The sequence below is a fragment of the Lepidothrix coronata genome, unplaced genomic scaffold (assembly GCF_001604755.1).
Source record: "Lepidothrix coronata isolate B3197 unplaced genomic scaffold, Lepidothrix_coronata-1.0 Scaffold74, whole genome shotgun sequence".
Classification (NCBI taxonomy): domain Eukaryota; kingdom Metazoa; phylum Chordata; class Aves; order Passeriformes; family Pipridae; genus Lepidothrix; species Lepidothrix coronata.
In genome coordinates, this window is record NW_016690254.1 from 4,455,552 (window position 1) to 4,466,313 (window position 10,762).

Below are 10,762 nucleotides of genomic sequence, written 5' to 3' on the forward strand. Positions count from 1 at the left end.
TAGAGCATCTTGTAATTCTCTCCCCCCTTATCATATTAGGTATGTTCAAAATTATCCAAAGCTCTTTGTAGCTCAGTTTAGAGATTTGTATATATCTGTCTATACCTTTGTATACATCTAAATCGTAAAACTCTCCCATCACACTGTTCTTTTAAAAAACCTACAAATCCTCTGAGCTTACCTTTAACCACCAACAGCTAGATGAAGTATTTCCATCAGGATCTTAGGGAACTCTGTACATAAGAGGTTCAATATGTGCAAGCTCAGTTGAAGAAGCAGGGTTATTTATTGTTAAACACCTGGCCTGATAGTTGCCTACTGTATAAGGCTTCCTTCTTAAAAAAAGGAAAAAAAAAAGGAAATTTAGTCTATATAGTAGATGCTCAGCTATCTTCTACAGGAGCTGTATCAACCACTCTAGCCCCAGCTATCTCCTGGGTTGCTGCTGTGTGTGTTTGCTCTCCTTGGATGAGGATTTCAGCAGGATCTCAGAAGATGAACGCTGCCTGAGCCCATGGACATTACACTTACAAGGTTAAAAACATTGCCCAGTAGACGTTTTAGTTGTAATAAACACAAGGAGCAGGTGAGACAACGAAATATGTGTGTTACAGATTGGTGGACATGTGCTACTTTTAGTATACTGATGACTTCTCAACAAAATAACAGGAAAAAGGAGGGCTCTTTTTTCAGTTTTCCTGTGTGCTGGTGCCTGTCCATTAATCTAACTAAAGAATGGCAGATAAAAGTATCCTAAAAGATGCCTATGGATGGCATGACAGAAATTTTCTCACCTGCTGAAGAAATTATTGAGTTCAATGATTAATTCTGCAGTGCACCTGTGCTGCACACCAGTGATATGTGCAATAAAAGATTCCTCTCCAGATAGCAACTCTTCTCTGGAGATCACCACTACCATTCATAAGGAATTAAACCTGTAGAACAGAAGGTTTTGATATAGTGTCTCTCTAGCAGAATCTATGTGGTGCAATTTTTGGACTGTTGTACTACAAAAACAAGGCTTGAACCGGGATTGTAAAGGAAATTTGCCTACTGATTACCTCTCCTCAGTTTAGGCACTGAATAGCATAGTGGATCTTACTTTTAACAGTTAAATAAAATATCCATTTTTGCACTGGGACAGCAAGTAGGAACAAATGAATTTTCCAGTACTAACTCAGCAGGTCTGTGTTTAAACCCACAGATATGCACTGATTTGTTCAGTAAGCCGACACTTTAACTGCCTTAAATCTCAAGGGTCAGAAATAGGTAACATGAATGTACCAATAACCCAAAGTCCACATGAGCAGAATAATGCTATATTTTCGTCTATCTATGTATTTTAAAAAACAAAATAGCATGGATTGTGGGCGTTCCAGAGTCCATATGAGTTAAAGCAAAGTTAGGCTGAAATATGGTTTCTTTGCTCAGATAGAACTAAACATTCGTAAAAACAAAGGGGAGATGAAGTGCTCTAAGAGGCAGAGTCACAGGTGAAGTCTTTAAAACTCTTTCTTAGGCCTTTTGCATTATCCAAGTGTCAAGTAACAGATGTTTTGTTGATGGTAAGATTCTTGCCTTTGATTCTAACACACATTTCCTTATGACAAATCATTGTCACCTGAGACTTGCAGAAATGGGTGCTGCACTACCAGTAAGCCTTGTTTCTATCGTCATCCTTTCTCTTCAGCATTTATTTTGCAGTATTGCTCAGGTATGATATGTTTCCAGTTAACAGGAAAAAAAAAAAGGAAAAGCTATTCCTTTTTTTTTTTTTTTTAGGTCATTGACTTTTTGTAGTGGGAAAATTCGCTGTCGTATGACTTTGCCAGTAAGTCAGGCCAAATGATTTTGTAAAGCCAAATGCTTGGAAACATGGTCAGCTGATTAAGGCATTGGGCTGTGACTCAGAGGATCTGGATTCAGTTCCTGGCACTTACTGCATCACCTTGGGCAAATCACTTTACCGCTTTTATCCTTGCAATTCCAAATGTTGAAGAATCTTGGCAATATTTCTTCTGCCCTCTCCTTCCCTGCACCATGAGCCACCAGTGCATCCTACTAGCTGTACACAGCTAAGAGAATGGGGTTTGTGCTCAGCACAAAACTCTCCATCATCAGCTGAAATGAAATGAAATATATATATATATATATATATATAAGAAATTGTTTTGCTGGCTTAAATACACTCTAATTTGTCCCTGTAAATAAATAAATTGTGAAGTAAAAAACAAAGCTGTCCTCCAGAAAGCCAGCTATGTGCCCTGCTGGCATTTCCATCAATGCCTCTCTGGCAGTGAGAGCAAGCTGTGTATTCTTAGCAGTGGCAGTAACGGAGCTGCTGTAGCTGCTTCTGCTGATAAATATTATTGCTGCCAAGGCAGCACCTTCAATGCCAACCTTCAGGGGGGTGCCATGCGAACACCCGCCGAGTGTGGCTTCCCTAGTCTGAGGGTGCTCTGTTTTGGACTGGGCTCCAGCACGGCAACATTTCCTTGTGGAGGCTGTTCATGCCTCAACAGCCGTTTCTGGATGTGATCCTTTCCAAGCTGTCAGCAGTGAAAAGCAAAGGAATCACTTTTCAACCTCTGATCTCCCAAGTATTCTTAATGGGCGTGCATCCAGACATTTTCATTAATATAAGTAACAGCTAACTAAACTGGCTAATAAGTTGTCTCTGTTTTTCACTCATTTTCAATCAACATAACTAATCAACATGCCAGAGAATGCAAAATACTGTACAAGCCTTTGAGAGGAGAAGCATTTTTAATCATCATGATTGTTCATCTGTTGATAAAAAAAAAGTGTCTTAAAATTAATAAAATGATAGCTTGTGACTGTGAATCTTTAATAGCTTATGGAAAGCACATTCAATACAGAGTGGAAATGGGCATTGTGGGATATGTTCTGAATCGCGAATGTACTGATATGAAAATTCAGTGGGCTCAAGGCACAGTGATGAACAGCTAAATATCTAATGTAGTTAGAAAGGAGATGTGATCAGGGGTCAAAATTCAAACTGAGTTGAAAATATATATGAGTAGTTGACAGTAATAAAGATGAATAACACAGTTAATAATTTTTGGCATCTGTATCATTTTGAGTTTATCAAGCACTTTATAAATCTGAATGAATAAAGACAAACCAGGTCATAATAAGATTAATATTATAATTCACATTTTACATATGTAACAGCTGACACAAAGAGAAATTAAAATTGATATTACCAAAACATACCTGCTTTCATTCTGATGCTCAAAAATCTGTCTATCCTTCACTGAGAAGTCAAGGTTCCCAGACGCTGGGAAAGATAATTAATTTTAGAGGTCATGATTCTCAAAAAATATAATTGCCCATATGTATACAGCAAGCCTTTGCAAAATTGCTAATGGAAGCTATAATGATTACACCATATTAGGCTTCTTGGGCTCAATTTGTCTAAGTCAGTCAGCACGGACATCCTTTAGAACTAAGGAATTTTCATTAGTACTGCCAATGGAGTCTAAGGTGTGATTCATCATATCTTAAAGTGACTGTTTTAAACAAGCCAGATGAATTACACCTTAAATATGCACGTTTCTCTGCATTAATCATAAAGAGAACCTGCCTTGAGAGCATCTGTAGATGCTGTAGTCTCAGTTCTGGAGCTCTGAAAACGCTCGGTGTTAAAGGGGTGCTTTTATGACATTCTGCCTTGGATACAAAGCCAGTGGCAGGTAAATCCTATGCACAGACAAATATTTCTGTTCTCTAAAACTTATTCTGACAATAAATTCCTTATAGCTGTTGGCCAGTATCACAAGTATTTGATAAAATTTCTAGAAAAATGCATGTGCTTCCATGAAGTACACACATTTATATAACCGTTCATGACAGTCAATTACTGCTGGCACTCTCAAAATTATACAGCTGAGAATCTGACTTGTAGTTTTTTTGGACAAATTTCTTTTTTAGCCAGAGAAAAGATGAGTGTCTCATTATCAGTGCTGGTGTTCAGTGGAAGCATTTTCTCTCACAAGCATTGAAAGCCCCTCTGTAATATACAAAGGCCATCTAGAAATTAATTTCACAACTCTATTGCAGAGCAAGCCTCACTAACCCAGGTTATCTTTTTAATTATGATTAATTATCCTGTCAGCTGAGATGAAAGACACTAATAAAAACACAATTTTGGAAGCACTCATCTGTTGTTCCAAATCTTTTTTCTGCTGGAAGTATTTGCTCCTGGTACAGGGACGAACTTCTGCTTTTTGCCTATGGTACTTGGTGTGCACCCAGGACTCTTTGAAAGACTTAAGTCTCTAAATACAGGTAAAAAAGTTCCTGTAAAGTAAGTAAGTGGCTGAGAAGTGTTTTTGAGGATCCAAACCTACATATCTCTCTAATTGTGATGCTTCCAGAAAATCACATTTTCTAGCTTGAGATATATCTAAAAAGGAGATCAGGTACTGCAAGAGAGCAAACATTACATTTTATCATCTGGAAGGTCAATAGCTTTAATAAGCAGTAAATTAGTGCAGTGGCAAAGCCCAGGTTGGGGTATGTGTGTGCATACACGTGTGTGTGTTTGTACCACACAATGTTCTTTTGTGTGTTGACATATACACTGTGGTCAAGCAGCAGAGCACACTGGCAGAATCCAAAGCTGTTCCTTGCCCTCAGTGTTTGCAAGTGTTCGAGTATGTTTGGTAGTCTGAGACTGAGAGAATGACCTTGTCATGGTTATGCTGTTAACCCTTTGCTTTCCCCAGCAATTCAATATATTAGCTATTGATTTTTGTATTGCTGATTCTGGAAGTAGAGCAAAGGTGGCACAGGATAAGAGAACAGGAAGGTATTAGGCATTAGGTATTAGGCAAGTCTGAAAGGAAGTTTAATGAAGGAATTAAAACCTTTTGAGTGTGAGTTTAACATGAATAGAGAAGAGGCAGATAAAGAGATTTGCAATTCTCAGATGAGTGGGTATGGATCTGACATTATTTGCAGAGTGATTCTGAAAATTTTTATACTTTCTTATCTCTCAAGAAAGGAAAATAGCTAAAGTAGCCACGAGCTGGTAAATAGTAAAAAATATTCCTCCTTGAAAACTGATATTATAATTTGTGACTTCTTTGATACTCCTAAACCAGAGAACGGAAAACAAAGTAAACTAAAGTGCCAAAAAAAGCTTCTGTACTAACATCCTGTGCAGGTCTCAGTCTTCATTCATTAACTCAGATTTTATACTGGATTCTCCACTGAATTTAGAAGAATGAGTTCCTGTTTGAGATGGCAGTATGTAGCTTTAGAAACCCTTAGGATTTTATTTGTTTGATCACAGATTAATTCTCCCCTCAAGCTACTCCAAGGAGGTGGTCAAAAGGCCATCAAAATCAATGGAAGAGTATGAGTGCATTTCAAAAAGCTTTGCATCCCTAAAAGGGAGAAGGGTTTAAAGTATTTGTAAACAACATTTCAGTCAATAAAATATGTTCATATAATTTCTGTGAAGCAGTCCAGGAATTTTTGGCACTCAAATAAAAGGTGCATTGCAGAAAAATCCATAGCCTTATGAGAAGCATGTTCCCTTGTAAATAAATGATCCTGAATTGCCTATCACTAGAGGAAATATCTAATAAATAAATTACTATATGAAAAGAAAAAGGAAGTTTCTTCTCTTGGTTGTTCTTGAAACATGAGAGTCATGTTATAAAGTCATCTGCTGGACCCTGTGCAGTGGTGAGTTTCTCAGCTGAAGACTTTTAACATGAATAGCAGTAGCATTTGGACATAGAATCATTAGGTGTTTTGGGAAGACTGCTTACCCAAGTATTGAGGCATTTTAAATTCTGAAATTAATTTTAAATATGTTTTATGGTTTTTCTGTGTGTTTTTCTTTTTTTTCCCTTGTGATTATATATAAAAATTGAACAAGAAATATTAGTAATAATAGAAATTATGATAGTTTCAGATTAGGTATAACATAGCAGAAATTTCCTATTATTCCAACTTGCCTTTTTCTTATTTTGGAAGAAATACCTGCAGACAGCAGATGAATCATTTTAGCATCACCCTTCAAGTCCTTCCATTGGTCTTCATTGAATTCTGTTGCAGCAATGTCCCTGCACAAAGGAAAACATGGGTTTATGCTACCAAACTTTATACATTCAACTGCGGTGATTAAATTAGGACCTTGTATACCTGGGCCCCCATAAGTAGATGAAAACAGACAAGAATCAACAGAGGGCTATTTAGCTTCTCTGATACCTCAATTGCATTTCTTTCTTGGTCTAGGCCAGTGATAAAGATTAATTGGTACCCATGGCGAGTTGGATTTCTATCAAGAACTTGTCTTCACCAACAATAATTAGCTATAATGTTTCAGAAATTGCCACCCGACTCCAAAACCTGCACCATTCTTTCTATAGAAAGAACCCTGAAAAACTTTACTGCAAGCCTAATTAAAGGTATCAGAATCTCAATTTTGGTTCATATTGAGGATTTAAAGGCAGAGTCATGTCTAGAACCTAGATATCATTTTTTAAAAAAGTATGCATAAAACTGGAATTGCACATTCTTTGGTACACACGGTGGCAAATTAGAGAGAAATACAGCCCTTTTTAAAGAGCAGATGGGTGAACCAGCCAATTAAAATCTTTTCACAGACTTTAATAGTTGCTGTTTCAGGCTTTGTTATAGTGGTAAATAAAAGATTTTATACTAAAAGTAGAAGAAATAATTTAAACTATACATCTAAGTTTGATACAAAAATCAAATGCAAGCATTTGATGGAAAATCCTACGGCAGCCAATGAAAATATTTGCATGTGCAGCAGTGGTCAGAAATTAATTCTTGTGTAAGATAACGTGGTAGAAACAAATATAAAAGCGTTAAGAAGACACTAAAGAAAATAATTGCAGATTTCCAGCTTGGACCTGGCTCTAGAAACCTGACCTTAAAGTATGTAGTAGAAACCAAATTGAATCAAAGACAAGAAGCAAATTAAAGCTATAGAGAAAAATTTACATTAAAAGAAATTGAAAATTTGGGAGTTGTTTGAGGTGAGTAAGGGTAAGTAATGGATGGAAAACTTATAGGAAATAATGAATGAATTATAAACAGTAAAGCAGATGTTCCACTACAATTTGTCCCATAATACAAGAAGGGGGAATAATCAATACAAATTTGAAGTAACATACTGTGCAGTGCTCAGCAGAAGCAATTCTGAATAACACCCAATTAGCTTATAAATATAATAATTTCAAGAAGTCCTTGCAATACAAAAATTTGAAGAGATGAATAGAACTCTCGCTTCTGGCATAGATATATGTAAAAATGGAATAAATCTATACAAGACAATATAGATCACTGTATCTTAGGATATAAAAGTCTACGGATAGATCAGTTGCTACCATCATGGGGTTTATAATACCTTGTTCTAAGTAACCTGATGCTGTACAACTTCTAAAGAAGAATACAAAATGAGATGGGCTGCTGGCTAGGTGGATATTGAAAATCTTTGTATCCTTTTTATATTTCACGTTGTAATTCTGACCTCTTGTATAGAGACGTCCATCCATCTGATGTTCAGTGAAATGATAGCTGGTATAGTAAGTCTTCCAATTTATAGGACAGATATATTCCACTAGCATATGCTACTAGAGACAGAGCCAGCAGTGACATCTAATCACTGTGAGAAAGCTCATTCTAACTTTTCTGCCAACAATTTAGGTTAGATAACAGACATGCATTGACTTGATAGCAGGTGGATAAAAGGGTATAAACTGTGTTTTGTGTCTTCTGTCTGTATTACTTATAGATTAGCTGATTTCAGGAATTCAGGAGAGGTTATATCATATGAATTTAGTTTCTGTGAGGGTTGAGTCCTTCTGAAAGATGGCAGATTGGTAGCTTTCAATTTGAAATTCTTCAGTTAACTGTAAGACTGTGAGATGGTCACATATTTGTCAAAGATTTAGAACATGTAAGATGAAGGAGTAACCAAACAGCACAGAAGATTTTATCAAAAATTACTAGTGTCTGGTTTCTTCTTATTTTTATTGTTTGATTCTCAAACACTGCTCCACGTGAGACGAACCCAGAAGATCTATATGTGGGTTTTTTCATTTGCTAGCTGGGGAGCTCTTGAACCAGCAATGGCTCAGAAAAAGGATGAGAGCAATTACAGTGAGGAGAGAAAAAATGAAGATATACTCTTTCTGGCAGGTTCTTGCTGTTCACAGCTGTGTTTCTGCTTTGAGATGAGCTTTGTAATAAAACTTATTGTCACACCTCTGGAAAGCACTGTGATTTATACACCAAAATGGCCATTTGAGTTATTCCTGTATAATACAGACAATAGCAAAGGAAACTTCCCAGACTAGCATTATCAAAATGTTTCAACCTTAATTTAGAAGGAAGACCTAAGATGAAAATACAGTTCATTTCAATAGCTCTCTGGCCTCCTTGTTGACACGTACAGAGAACCTAACAGCATTACTCTTGGTTCATGCCCTTATTTGACCCCTCAAAAGTGGATTGAGTCCAACAAATCCACCAGAAGAACAGTTATCACATGAAAAAATCTTTCATCACTGTACAATCCAGAGCAAATCTGACAGCACCAACTTAATTAATGTATTCTTTGTGTGTTTGCAGTTTGCTACTAAGTTTAAAAAGGGTAAAATTCAGATGGTTTACAGAAATATTCTTAAGAAGGCAAGGTCGAAAAATTCTGAAAATTATACGAAGTTTTTCGCAGAACCTCTGGGATGCAGATCCTTTTCTGAGTGAAGAATTGCTTAGAAATGTCAGACAAAGGAAGTAAGTATAAGAATTAGGGAAGTCAATCCAGAAGGTCCAAAGCTCACAGCTTCAGCTGTGTCACATTTACAGATGGCCTCACTGCTTGGGGTGAACAGAAACAAAAGAGGCTCTTTAATAACCCTCAGCAAGGCCATAGCTCTGACTGTGTCTGGTACCCACCTGACAGTCAGGTGCCTGGAACGACTTTGTTCTTGCTTCTTTTGCATTCACGCTGCCATATATCTATTTGTTCACTCCTCGCTCTTGAGAAGCCTGTACATACTCAAACAATGTGGAAAGTGAAGCAACATGTTATGGCAACAAATGTATTATGGTACTAACGTTTTTTAACATAAAAGGCCAAAGAATTAGAAGACATTCACCTCTTTTAGGACTTCACACAATTCCTATTGTAACCAGAGAACAACTTCCACTTCACTTCCTTCATAGACTGGAGTGAACAATGTGCTTAATCTGGCAGAACTTCACAAAAACAAGATAAGCCTTCATCACGCAGTTTCTCAGCTGAAAGGATAACATGCAGACTATGACAATGAACCAGAATTTAGCACTCCCTGGGGAGACAAAAGAATAAATTCCAAGTATTTTTTTCCTGTGTATGTTTTATGAATACCAATTTTAAAATGACAGCTGTAAAAGAAGAAATATTCTTTTGCTACGAGCCGTAGAGGAGACAACTTTCATTAGATCACAACTTTATATTGTCATTTATATCGTCATTAAGTTACATTCCTAAGGAATTACCTTTATGCAATAAGTTGCATGAAGATACCACTCTTGCTTTATGTCTGGACTGTTTCCGCCTAGTCAGGTGGTGTTATTTCAGTTATTGCTATGCAAACTCATACATTGAAGGATTTCTAGAATGTTACACTGAAAGAAATGAGATAATAGTGGGTTTTTTTGAAGATATTTAAGTCATAAGTGAAAGTCTATATTTTGAATGAAAAGCAGTGACAATAATTAGAGGCAAAGTAATTGGTGAAAAATAAATAGGTATCAGTTTACCATCATCAAAAAAATATCTAAAAATATAATGCTTAAGAAAAGAAAGAGCTTAAGGGAGATCAAAAGTTTTACATTCTACCTTTACATTTTTACTAGTAAGCAATGAGGTACTTAAATACTACAATACTACTTTTGGTGGTTTCTAACTACTCACACTTCATTTCTATTTGCCATTTCTACATATAACAAAAGTGGCAGAGTTACTTTATGAAATGCAGCCAAATGTACTGAGATAGGTTTTATATCTTTTATTTACTTAAATTTTTATTACCTAAGATCTTAGCTATTGAAAGCGAGGGGTCAAATATTGATGTAAGGAAAATACTCACTACAAAACATTCTATGAGAGGAAACCACTACAGTCGATGCACTTGCATGTACATCTGATGCTCTGAAAAATCCTACTGGGGCATTATCTGGGCATCTCTGTAAACCTGTGGACAAATTCCAGTAGGTTTTATTGGTAACAGGCTTTCATCATTTGTCTTATTGACAAGACTTTGACTTTGACTGGACAATATTTTTCCAGGAAAGGTAACACATTCTTGTGGAACCAGATCGGTGTAACTAGACTGGGTTCACTGGTGTTGCACAGAGGATGGATTGCCCGATGCATTCTGAAATGGATGCAGGTATCTCAGCTTTCAAATATTACTGTTACTAATAAATAGGGGACTACCTGCTCTATTTATTAAACTTTCTAAAACCTGAACAGCAGCTGTAGGAAAAGAAAGATTTATCTACCAATAAAAAACTAAAGATTACATTTACCAAATCCCCATTCTTTATCGTAATGAAATTTGTCTTTCAGCTTTTAAAATGCATTTATAGAGCCAGAAATGTATTCTGGTCCACTGTCTTTGAGATGAATAACCACATTATTACTTGCCTGTCAAATGTAAGTAGGGTTGTTAATAACACACAGACAGCTACTAAAAATTCAAAACAT